The sequence below is a fragment of the Oryctolagus cuniculus genome, chromosome 16, assembly GCF_051225735.1.
Source record: "Oryctolagus cuniculus isolate XC-2025 breed Fujian yellow rabbit chromosome 16, ASM5122573v1, whole genome shotgun sequence".
NCBI classification, from domain to species: Eukaryota; Metazoa; Chordata; class Mammalia; order Lagomorpha; family Leporidae; genus Oryctolagus; species Oryctolagus cuniculus.
This window is the reverse complement of record NC_142882.1, coordinates 64,306,167-64,318,707: the sequence shown is the minus strand read 5'-3', so window position 1 is coordinate 64,318,707 and position 12,541 is coordinate 64,306,167. Positions and strand designations below refer to the sequence as shown.

Sequence of the window (12,541 nt, the reverse complement as noted above, 5' to 3'; positions counted from 1 at the left end):
TAACACGCGAGATTTCTGCTTTAAAAATGACTCAGGAAGGTTGCATGAATTAAAAATTTTTTCCTAAATGCCAAATCGGGGGGGGGGGGCAGAACGTCTCTTGCTTTATGCAAAAATTATGCCAAGTGAGGGAGTCCCTGGATCACTGGATTAGAAGTAAACCTTGTGGCTTGAATTACGGGGTCAGCAAATACATAGGTGACTAGGGAGGCAGAGGAAACGCTCTGCTGTTATTTTTGCTACGCCGTCCAAGGGTAGAGGCACGGCGTCAAAACAAACACACCAGCCTCTTCAAGTAGCTGTAACAGCCCACCAAAGTTTCCCCTCAAAATCCCCAACCCCTTGCCAAAAATGAACGCATATAAAAAGATGCCACGCGCTCTCGGCCTCCCGGAGGTGGCGCTACGAGGGTGACGGAGTTAATTAGTGCCTGCAAAACGCCTTGTGTGAGCTCATCGGGAAAGTCATGCTCCGCACACATATTATTTATAGCAGATCTGAGGCATGCACGGTGTTTGATATTTCCCTCTCTTTAAGGAGGGGGACTTCAAAAAGTCGTGGGCACCCCCACCCCACGCCCGCCTCCGAGGCCAAGTGCGGTGGGCAGGCCCCGCGCGCGGGCGGGAGGCGAACGCGCCAACCACGCGTGTCCGGGCGCAGGTGCCGGGGGCGGCGGCAACTCCGCAGCGTCCGCTCGGCAGGAGAGTTCGCGGCTGCTCTCGGGATGCCTTGCAGATGCAAAATGTGTCTCTGGCCAGCAGGAGGAAGGAAGAGGAAGTGAGAGCAGCAGCAGCCGGCGGCGCAGCAGCCGGCCGACCCAGAGTGTAAGTGCGTGTTCTCGGCGAGCAGGAGCGGGCGAGGATGGGCACGGGGTAGAGCCCGAGCCACACACCCCGCCGCGGCCCGGAGCTGAGCGACAGACCCCCGGACCGCGCTCCGTAGTCGCGGGTCGCTAGAGCTCTGGTATCTGGAGCCCTCGCCGCCGCCGCCGCCGCCGCTGTCCTGCGACCCCGGGCAGGTTCGTAAAGTTTCCTGGGCTGGCGCCGCGCCCTGACTCGTTGACCTCAGCGCGGCCGGGGAGGGGGCTGGGGCTCGGGCTCCGGGGGAGGCGTCCCGCTCCGGGGGACTCCGGACGCCGCGGAGACACTTTTGTTCCCTCCCTGGGGGCGCCGCGGCTGGCGCGGGGGTGGCCGCGGCGCTTGGCCGGGTGAGGGCTGCGGGCGCGTCGGGGCGCCCTGCAGTTGGCGAAGTCTGGGCAGAGCGGGCGGCGGGGAGAGGTGGTCGGGGATGGAGCGCAGGGCCGGGGCCCGGGAACCCGCGGGGCTGTTTCCACCTGGGTCGGCTGGAGGGGGCGCCGGCGCGCCGCGCGGCTGCCACTGGGGTGTTGGGGACAGCGGAGTGTGAAGCTGAGAGCTTGGAGTCAGGATCCCCGGGGGTCAGAGACCCGGGAAGCTGTGAGAGAGACGCGGCTGGCCGCGCCGACGCCGGGGTTTTCTCGGCACTAGGCGATGGGAGGGAATCCCCCGGCGAGCGCGCTCCTGGGCGGGGGAAGTGATGGGCTACTACCGGGCTGGGGGCCCGCAGGGGCGGCAGGGGGCGGTGTGCGCAGCCGGGAGCGCCTGGGGCTCTCGTTAGCCAGTACCCGCCACCTGGAGACGAGCCGCGGTCCCCGCTGGGACCGGGAAAGGTGGCCTGGCGCGGCCGAGGGGGGTGGTCTTCGATGGCAATCCCGGCTCGGGAGAGGGGACGCACCGGGCGCGCCTTCAGGGAAGGGAGACGGCGGGCGGAGTGCCTGGGGCCTGGAGCCCAAGCGGAGCTGGGCGGCCGAGGCCGCCTGAGTCGCTGTAAGGAAGAGAAAATAGAGAACTCAGTCGGCCCGGGGGTGCGCGCGTGTGTTTGGGGTTGGGAAGTCCGGGCTGTGCCGCGGGCGCGCGCGCGTGTGTCTGTGCGCGTGTGTCTGTTGCGCGCGCGTGTATGTGTGTGTGCGCCTGTGTGTGTGACCGCGGGGGAGCTCCGCAGCCGCCGACTCCCCGCCGAGTGACCCTCGCCCGCTTGGGGACCTTTTGAAGTTGGCAGCTGTTTGTTGATGACCGCCAGACCTGCTTGACCTAAGGCTGCGGGGCTTGGCGCCCCGTGGTGACCCCGCGCTGAGGGCCTCTGGACAGCTCCAGAGACTCCCTGAGTGCCTTTCATGATGCCTGCCCCCCACCCCTCCCCACGCCCCCACGCCCCCGACCAGGGAGGGACCTGCCAGGGCCGCTGGCCCGGAGTGATGCGAACCTTCTGCATTAAGGTTAAGGCTTGGGGAACCTAAGACAGGAGTTTGTGATTCTGGGGGGTGGGAGTGGATGGGGCCGTGAAGGAATTTTTTTAATTGTTTCAGCTTCTGTAAAATAAAAGCAATTAATGCTCTCTTTGAGAGCCCCTTGGGGAACTCGGGGGACCGGGGCACTCACACTCTCTTTATGATTGCGAAAGTTGCCAGCAGCCATTGTTAATGGCCTCCCTGGTCATAATTTTTCGCATTTTCTTTCACCTCCATGCCCACTTCTCAAGGTTGTTTCAAGGATTATTGTCACCCAGTTACCGACCTGGGGGCCATAAGTTAAAGGCTACATCCTCTGCAGGCAGGTGGCAGAATTCTTTTTTTTTTTTATAGCTGACCTTTGAACCTCGCTCTTTCTTATTGTTAACCCATGCCAAATTGTGGGCCCACTTGGCGGGTTCAGTCAAGAAGTGCACCAGAAGTTGTCACACAAAGTAATTTATTTGCAGCAAAGGAGACCACGGGGACTCGTTTCCAGAGCTGTGACTTCACCAGCTGGGGACACAGGTAGCCTTTATTTTAGGGATGGAAGAGGGGGTGTTCTTGTCATGCTTTGGGTACAGGTTCAGGAACATGCTCTCACACAGGTTGCCCATTCTGGTCATAAGGCAGAGACCTCAGTATTAAAATGACACGAGGAGTGAACTTTTGGTACGCGCTGACCCACCGGCCCAGGGTTGCTCTTGCAGTCCGGTCTGGACTAGGCCAGGGTGGCTGGGAGTGCATCTCTCCCGGGAATTCGATGCAAAGCCTGATAGGAACATCAGGTGCTTGTGGTGGGCTTGAGCGGGAGATGAGTCACAGTGAAGACTTTTGAGCTGCTCTGGGCATTAGCTGGCGGCATGACAGTCGATGGTGCATTTCCTGTCTCTTAAATGCGCCTCTTGCCTTCTTTCCTACTATATTTATTACTCAAGAATTTTTTTTAAAAATTAGATGGACTGGTAAGTGTTGAGGAAATGATCCTCAATGCAGGGACTCTGCAGGAGCAGGGGGTTGTGTCCGGAGGGGCAAGAAGCTTGGTGGGTGTCAGGGAGGGGCAGGCTCTGGAGAAACTCAAGACCCAGTTGGGCTGTAGGCTGAGTGGTCCTAATGCTGGTGTTTAGGTACTCCCCAGCACACATGCACAGAAACACGTTTTTTTACCTGTAGCCCCAGGGCCTTTGCAAATGTTGCTTCTGTTGTATCCTCAGCACATGTCCAGATGCCTCACTTCCTGGTTTCCTCCAGGTCAGCTTGTAGGGGGCCTTCTGTGACTGCCTTTTATAAAATAGCAACCATGCCCTCTCTGGTCTTCTTACTCAATTTTCTCTCTCATCCCTTACTCCTCCCTGGCATTGAATAGTCACTTAATGTACTTGATTGTCTTGCTAATTAGAATGGAAATTCCACCAGGCAATGACCTTATCTTGTTTACAGGTCCCAAACCTAGATGGATTACCAGCTCATAAACATTGGTTGCTCAATAAATATTTGTTGACTGACTGAATGAGAAATGCCTATCTTGGGAGAGGCCCATCAGGGAGATACAGCAAGAAGACACTGCAGCATCTGGGGCAAATGAGAAGCCCCAGGCTTTGGCTTTTTCTCCCTGTCCTCTCCCCAGTTCCCAGCCACGCTTCTCCCCAACACAATTGGACCTGGAGTAGACTCCTCTTAGACTTCAGACTGAAGCTGGGTAAGAGAGGGATTCCTTGGGAGAATAGAAAACCAGTGAGCTATCAGTAACATAGCAACTCCTGATCTGGTGTTTCATGACTGTCCTTGGAGAGGGTAACTTTTCACAGCTGGGGTTGCTTTAGCCAAAGAAGTACTCACTTGGAGGAAGGGTCTTAGGATAAGCAAAGTACAGAGTCCTCCATGCTTTCTCATTCTGCTCTCCCAGAAGGTGGAAGTGAAGGTGGTTGTCAGGGAGGAAAGAGAAGCGGGGAGGAACATGCAGGGGAGAAGAGAGGTGAGCAATGCCCAGGAGAAGAGAAATGAAAGGGAGAAACAGCTCAGGGGCTTCTGGAAGGGCTGCAAACGTTTAGGAACTTGCAATCTTGAAGACAGGCCAATCCTTCAGCGCTTTGAAGCAGTTTGCCCGCCCTCTTTGCGGCTTGGTGTGAGTGAGTGGGGCTAGGTGGTGAAGGCAGGGCTTTGAAGCCCTTGCCTGGAGGATGTGGCTGGGGTGGGGCGGGGTCAGGGGATTGGTTGCAGGTGCACTTCGCTTACTTCATCATCTTGCCTCCTGCAGTAGGTTTAGAGGTGAGCATTCCTATGGAGGTAGCATTTCCTGCCCTGACCCCAGACAGTGGGTGCCTACAACCACTGTTTAATGCCTGAAACCATCCAAGTAGGGAGTTTCATTTATAAGACATTCTGTTGAATTTGGAAAAGTGGGGTGATTTCTGAACTGCATCACAAAGCCTGCCGTGTTTGCTGCTAATTGTGTAACTCCAGTTCTGCTTTCTGCCACTAGATTAGTGTTTTTTAAGCAGAAGCAACACATGAGGGGATCATGATACCAATCTTTAGGTCCAGACCAGCAGCTTGAAACATGAAATAGAAGATAGTCGAAGGGAAAAATAGTGTTTTAAAAAACAGGTACTGGCTGGCACCGTGGCTCACTTGCTAATCCTCTGCCTGTGGCATGGGCACCCCAGGTTCTAGTCCCAGTTGGGGCGCCGGGTACTAGTCCCGGTTGCTCCTCTTTCAGGGCAGCCCTCTGCTGTGGCCCGGGAGGACAGTGGAGGATGGCCCAAGTGCTTGGGTCCCTGCACCCGCATGGGAGACTGGGAGGAAGCACCCGGGTCCTGGCTCCGGATCGGTGCAGCGCCAGCCGTAGCGGCCATTAGGGGAGTGAACCAATGGAAGGAAGACCTTTTCTCTCTGTCTCTCTCTCACTGTCTATAATTCTACCTGTCAAATAAAAAAAAATTAAAAAAACAGGTACTGAATTTTCAAGTTGGATGCATCGCTCAATATGGGTTTTTGTTGTAAAAGCTTGTTTTTAGTAAACCCACGTTCTTCATCAGCGTGCCAGAGATTCTTATGAAAGTGGTCCAGGGGGTCGTAATTGAAGAGATACTCAGGTGTCCCCCCTGCTGTACAAGATGCTCTTGGTTTAACCCTCTACAAGAGTGTTGCTGCCAAAGGTTGGACCAGATGCTGCAGAATTATCAGCCTTTGACCTAACTCTTTATAATGTTGCTTCATATTGAACTTGACACCGTGCTTGGTCCTGATGCTGCCACCTTGGAGGAATTGGAAGACAGTGTGACGTGCTTCACAAGGCAATGGTGCAGACAGGCCGTCCATCCATGGAGCTCTTTCATCTTACTTAAAATACTGAGAATAAAATCCACTGAGTAAATTCTATTCTCACTAAGTTGTAATGGAGTGCTTTTGAGGTCTTTGGAAATTTACTCGGCTTGACTTCCCATTTGTATGATTTTAATTACATCCACAGATTTGCAAGGACAGTTGTAATCTTTTCTGGTGGTAGCCACTTTACTGTCATGCGTGATTAGATTTAAGAATTAGAACTGACCTGGGCTTGGAACGAGCTATCCAAAGAAGGTCAAAGACTGAGAACTTCTTTTTTAAAAGATTTATTTATTTATTTGAAAGTCAGAGTTACAGCAAGAGAGAGAGAGAGAGATACAGAGATCTTCTATCTGCTGGTTCATTCCTCAGGTGGCTGCAAAGGCCTGGAGCTGGAGCAGGCTGAAACCAAGAGCCAGGAGCTTCTTTGGGTCTCCTGTGTGGGTGTTGAGGTCCCAAGCACTTGGCCCATCCTCTGCCTTTCCCAGGTCATTAGCAGAGAGCTGGATTGGAAGTAGAGCAGCCGGGACATGAACTGCAGCCCATATTGGGATGCTGGCATCCTAGGCAGTGGCTTTACCCGCTAAGCCACAACACTGGCCAGAGAACTTCATCATCCAAAAAGTTAAGATGGTGAAGGCCAGACACCCAGACAGGGTGTGGTCCCTGAAAGCCTCCCAGTATGCAAGCTTAACCTTTCCACATTCAGTAAAATCAGGCTGCATGCACGGGGCATGCACAGGTTGCAATGCTGCGTTCACTGGATAATTTTAGTTGTTAGAGGTTTTTTTTTTTTAGCAATTGAAACTTAACTTTAGTGTTCAAAACTGAAGTCTGCCAGAACCGTATCGTGATTTCTGATTACATTTACTGACTTGTGTCTTCTGATCTTTTACAACATAATCACAGGTGCAATTTGAACAGAATTTTGTCATTGGCCTACAGTGGGGTGAACAGTGAAGAATCAGATGGCATACAGGTGGGAGAAGGAATGCCAGCTCATCAAAGAGAATCAAGCACAGCAACAACCTGGCATAGTGCTGAGTAGAAAAATTAGTCACATGTATAAATAGAAGGAGATGATTCGCAGTGTTCTGATTTCCAGAATCTGAGCAAGATTATTATTGGAACCTCAATTTTGGGAATCGAGGCTACAGTTTTGGCTATTTTAGTTCTCACAGTTAATGTAGGGAACAGAACTTCTCAGTAGAAAGCACTGGAAGTGCTCAAGTAGTTGACTCTAGGACTGCCTTGTGTTGCGTGGGCTGCAATTCTGGATGAGGAGCAGTAGCGTGAGAGGATGACGTTCAGGTTAGCCCTTCCTGAGTGTAGTCCCAGGGGGTGAAGTCCTAGGATCATTCTATCTTTTTCCTCCATGGGCTGACACTCTTCTTCCCAGGATGCTATTTTGGGAATGATAAGGAATAACCAAAACATTATTGTTAATCCATTTTGTAGATGTGGTTTGGAGAAACCAATTGCCACAGGAACATTTGGAGAGTGGATACGAGCCTTAAACTCTTTCTCCCATTGTTTCTTCCCCTGCATGGATGCCTGTGCTGGCTAATTCTCCTTGTTGGTTCTCCTTGACTTGCCCCTTCTGAGGCCAGGGTCCCCGTGTTGAGCTATACTGCAGACATCCAGGGAGACTCCACATCTGTGCCTTGATAGCAGTGCCCTTGGATATGTCCTCGGTTGCCATGACTCCCAGGGATGTCTTTGCTACCTCTGAGACTGTTTTTTCAGCATTGATCCCTCACTTGGGATATCTCATTCTCAAGCTGACCTTAGCTTCGAGAGTCAGTGGATTCTTTTTTCATGGACAGGATGCCCATCAACCAAGCTCAAGATATTAAACATATGAGCCAGAATGCAATTTATTAATATAAGATGAGCACCATCTTTGCCAAGGAGAATGGACACATTTTTTAGCCAACACTTTTTTTCTCTATAGATTAGTTATGGAGAGGGCAGAAGCATGGAACAAAATGGGAGGGAACCAGCTGGCAGAAGAACATTGCACTGAGTGTATTCCTGCTCGTCATAACTTTTGTAACTTCTCTTGCCCTGTGCATTAACACAGACTGAGAGAACCAGTAACTGGAGCCTGTTAACCAGGATGGTTTCTCTCCTGGGTGATGCTGAGGCTACTGCTGCTGTTCTGTTGCTGTTTGCAGGTTTTTGCCCATTTTACTGACCTTTTATTTCATGGGGTGTCAGCCTCGGTGCTATTGGCAGTTCACAGCTGGGCAAGTCTTTGTTGTGAGGGCTGTCCTGTGCTCCCTAGGATGTTTACAGGTTTCCTGGGGCTCTATTCACTGAATGCCAGGAGCAGCCTCCGTGTGTGATGACCCAGAATGTTCCCACTCATTATCGATTGACCTCCTAAGGACAGCACCTCCCTGCCGGCCCCCAGGTGAGAACCACTGCTTTATTAGACTAATTGTGAGTTATCAGACTGTCTAGACTTTGGAAAGCAGTTGTAAGTGTCCCAGTTTCCTATTTCCTGGTTACTCCTTGGAGTCTACGGTGGTGTCCTTAGAGACGGGGGCTTGCCTTTATGTTCATTTGGTTCCCGTGTCGCCACGGTTCCCATCTGGCTTCCTTCCTGCCTATAATGTAGTTGTCAGCCTAATTCCAGTGGTATTCAAGTTTGCATTTTGTGTATGTTTCTACCTGGCACCCGATGGTTGAAAGAAATGGTAGCTGGTAAATTTGTGTCCCCGGTTTCTAACAAGATGTGCACTGTTACTGCGTTAGTGTAACCCTTGCATATTGGGAATAAGGTAAATCCCACAAGGCAGGTGGATAGCAAAGGTCAGGATCTGCTTGTTTGTTGCTGTAACAAAACACCTGAGACTTGGTAAGTGAGAGATTTATTCAGTTCATTGTTTTGGAGATTGGAAATCCAAACAGCATTGGAGCTGGCTCTGGCGAAGCTCCCCCATCCCCAGACATAGCTGTGTCAGTTCCTGGTATCACAGTGCAGCTCATGAAAGATCACACAGCCAGACAGGAAGTAAGAACACAGGGAGGGGCTTGTTTTTCTTTTTTTTTTTTTTTTAAATCATGTCTTGCTCTTGAGAAAATTAACTTAGGGTCTTCCGAAGGAAGCACACCCAGGACCTCCCACTGTGTTCCACCTTGTCAAGGGTCAAGGTCCCATCATCTTGCAGCATCACCAGACTGTGAGCCAGACCTCGAGTACAGAAAGCCTTGGGGGAACAGCATCTAAGCCAGAGCTCTGGGCTGGGCCCATTCAGAGACCTGAGTCGCAGGACAAAGGCAACGTCTGCCTGGGAAGGGGTGACCTGGGTGAAACACGGCTTCCTTTGCCGGCTGAATCCACCTTGGCTAGCTGGATAGCAGTGGGTATTGAGATTCCATTAGCGTGGCTGGGACAAGGCAGCGGGTCAGGGTGAGGCCTTTAAAGGTGGTGCTTTATGTGAAGTCCTTTCCTGTTCTGTCTGTTAGATTTCTGTCCTAAGCCTGCCACATTTATTTTCTTATGTAATTATCTGTCAACCTTTTATTTGTCTTCTCTGTTTGGCTGCTGTTGTAGCCCAGAGCAGCACCTAGTGGCTTAAGTGACATGGAAATCCTGCTATGTTGTGTACTAGCTGTGCCTCTGCAAGCAGTAGCCTTCTTATAAATCACCAGTCCTATAGCCACCTCCACCCTTCCTTCCGCCCTTTGTGCCTTTTTTTTTTCAGTTTGAAAGTGCATTTCGAGTGCCAGTGTTATGTGCTCTGGGGCGCAGTGCCTGAGCAGTACTGGATGAGCTATATTTTCCAGGCTGCTACACACAATTACCCTTAATTTTGAAGTGTAATGCATTTCAAAATATTCTTTTTTTCTGTTTTTGGGCTCTTTAACTCAGATGCATAACCACAGCTGGCTTTGCCCTTGGTCCTCATGTGGCATGTGGCTTGGGAGGTGGAGCTAGTAGAGGGGTTTTGGTCAGATTGCACATTTTTGGCTGAGTGAAGAGTGAATTCCAATAAAACTCAGTAAGCCTCGTTTTTCCTTGACTCCCGCCCACCCCGACACTGCCCTGTTCCCTCAATTCCTAGATTTTTATAGTGGACCCATGCCCTAGTTATTCTAGTTGTGGGCCTCTCTGTGGGAAGTGATGACGACCTCCAATTTTGATTTGGGAGTATGGGACTGATTTTTTCATACACTAAACAGTGAGCATGTGTTGTGTATGTGTGTGTGTATGAATGAGAAGTGAAGGACACACATGCACACACACACTGTCATTCCTGCTGCTCTCCTTATAATGAAAGGTTTTTTGGAATCAAAAGGAACAATTCTATCAGCTGCTAAATCCTGTTTTCACCAGTGCTTGTCATTTTTATAGTCAAGTCAGCACCAGTCACAGTAAATCAAAATTTTTACAAAGGAGTGAATTTGTTTGTATCATGTGTAGAGTTGCTCTGCTCCCAGAAAGTGATTTGGGCTTGTTAGAACCATTTTCTCAATTACTGTCCATTCTTCGATTGAGAATTTCAAAAAACATTTGCTTGGATTTATGGGAGAAAAGCACAGTGGAGCTTTGTGTATTCATTAGAGAGATGTGGGACTCACACTTAAAATTCACATAAATATTTTCTAATTGAATGATTGCTGGGCTTATAGCACCTGTGGTAGTGCTTCATTCATTCTTTCATTGATTCAGCAGCCATTTTCACTGCATTTCCCTCCTGTCGTCGTGGGTCTGGGCCTTCCATGGCGGAGCCTGGGTCGGGATGCCTGTATCAGAGGCAGACTCATTACGAGAGAGCCATTACTGAGCAGATAACGACGTTTAGAGTGCATGCAGGTCACAGAGGAAGGAGTTCACAGATGAAGTGACGTCTGTGAAAGCTCTAGAAAGCTGAGTATTAAAAGAAAGAATGCGATATTTTCAGAGAGAATGGCAGTAAGTGCGGTAGAGGGGAGTTTAGAAAGGGCCTTGTGTGGTCAGCTCTGCTGGGAACTGGGAATTATTTGAATTAATTGGAAAGTGAAGGATTTTGTGCGAGGAAAAGCTGCATTCAGAGTTCAGTGAGAACTGGAAGTCCCAAGGCGACACGGAGATTAGATAGCACAGCAGGGGAGAAGTGTCCAGGGAAGAAGGGTCCTGTGGGCTTCTGCCTTCTAGGCCTACCCAAACAAACACAGGATCTTGGGCAGATGAACAAATAAATAAAGTAATGTGTTTGCTATGCAAATGCAGCCAGAGGAAAGGTTGGCCCACCCCCACCTTCCAGTCTGAGACCCCTGCTGGATACCAGCCAGGGTCTTAGCATAGGCAAAGGAAGGAGGGTGTGGACCACCATGCATGCATATAGGCACTGACCAACAAAGGAAATGTTAGGGGACCCATTGAATTTAGAGGGAAAAAAGGGAGTCTTTGAGGTTTAAAGCTAAATAATTTATATGAGTTTTTTTCACAAATGTATTTTATGAAGAAGCTATGCATGGACTTTAAACTTTTTCATCAAAATAAACTTCTAATTCCATTTTTCCATTAGCTAAAAATATATTTCTTATATGTCTTTTCTTAACATTTTATTTATTTATTTTTAAGGAGATATTTATCTATTTGAAAGGCAGAATGAGGGGGCAGGAGGGAGGAGAAAGAGAAAGAGAGAGATATCTTTCATCTACTGGTTCACTCCCAAAATGGCCACATTAAACCAGATCTGGCTCAAGCTAAAGCCAGGAGCCAGGAACTCCATCCAGATCTCCTCTGTTGATGATTGGGGCCCAAGAGCTGGGACCATATTCCACTGCCTTCCCAGGAACATGACCAGGAAGATGGGTCAGAAGTGGAATAGCTGGGACTTGAACTGGCGCTCTGATATGGGATGCTGGTGTAGAAGCAGTGGCTTAACTCGCTGCATCACAGTGCTTACCCCATTTTTATTTATTTTAGTTATTTGAGGAGGAGAGAAAGTGGGAAAAGGAGAGGGAGAAAAAGGGCGAGGAAGAAAGCTGAGGGCCTCCCGTTATCCGCAGGTTTATCTGAAAATGCCTGCAGCAGCCAGGGCTGGGGCCAGACAGAAGCCAGGAGTCTGGAACCTGTCCTGTCTCCTACTTTGTCAGCAAGGACCCAATTACCAGAGCAGGAAGCCGGAATAGAGAGCAGAGTCAGGGCTTGAACACAGGTGCGTCCACATAGTTTGCAAGTGTCCCAAGCCAGATTTTTAAACTCAGTGCCAAGAGCCATCCCCTCTACCAACTTCTTCAAATATTCCTGTACCTGTTAATCTGTGGTTCAGGTCTTTCCAGTACACCAGCTGGATAATTTGGGGGATGCTAATTATCTTTCTCAGCCTCAGTTTTTGCATCTTTCAAATGGAGGTGATATGTCCCTACCTCTTGGAGCTGCTGAGATGACTAAATGTAATAATGACTAGGAATTAGGGTACCCCAAATGCATTGGGGTAGATTTGCAATTAATATTGATGTTATTGCTAATTTAGTAGTTGCTATTTAGGTTTTTTATTCTTATAGCTTACTGATATCATTTAAACACACACATTTATTGTTTCATTTCCTTAACTGGCCTAGATAATTCCTCCTAAACCCTTGACTAGATTGTTAGTTGGCTTCAAGAATATAGGTGAGGTAGAGTGCTGAAATGCAGGTCAGAATAAATAATCATCAACTGTGAACTTAAAGACTGACATAATCTTATAAGCTATTTGAGGTTTTCAACTAAAAGACTTTGTGAATAGGTATCTATCCCCAGTGAAATTCCAACTAATGCAGGATTCCACTGTTTCATTTTCTTATCATTTTGCATTGTGGAGAGAGAATGGAGGTTCCTGACTGGGCGCAGTGGGGGTTGCTGTCTTCCCTTTTCCCAGGCCCCCACTTTCTGGGCTGTGTCTGTATTTGTCCAAGCATGGATGTGAG

The 12,541-nt window shown here is 49.6% G+C and overlaps 1 protein-coding gene across 10 annotated transcripts in view; it reads left to right on the top strand.

Moving 5' to 3' along the window:
- Nucleotides 1-446: 446 nt before the first annotated feature.
- ELMO1 (engulfment and cell motility 1) overlaps nucleotides 447-12,541 on the top strand; it is a 574,098-nt gene continuing 562,003 nt past the window's right edge. For 6 of the 10 annotated variants that reach the window (XM_070059729.2, XM_089316113.1, XM_002713762.6 and 3 more), the window contains exon 1: nucleotides 447-1,018. The gene's annotated coding sequence lies outside the window, so the exon portion shown is untranslated. The remainder of the gene's footprint in view (nucleotides 1,019-12,541) is intronic. The other 4 variants (XM_089316115.1, XM_089316110.1, XM_070059727.2 and 1 more) reach the window with 3 other exon arrangements.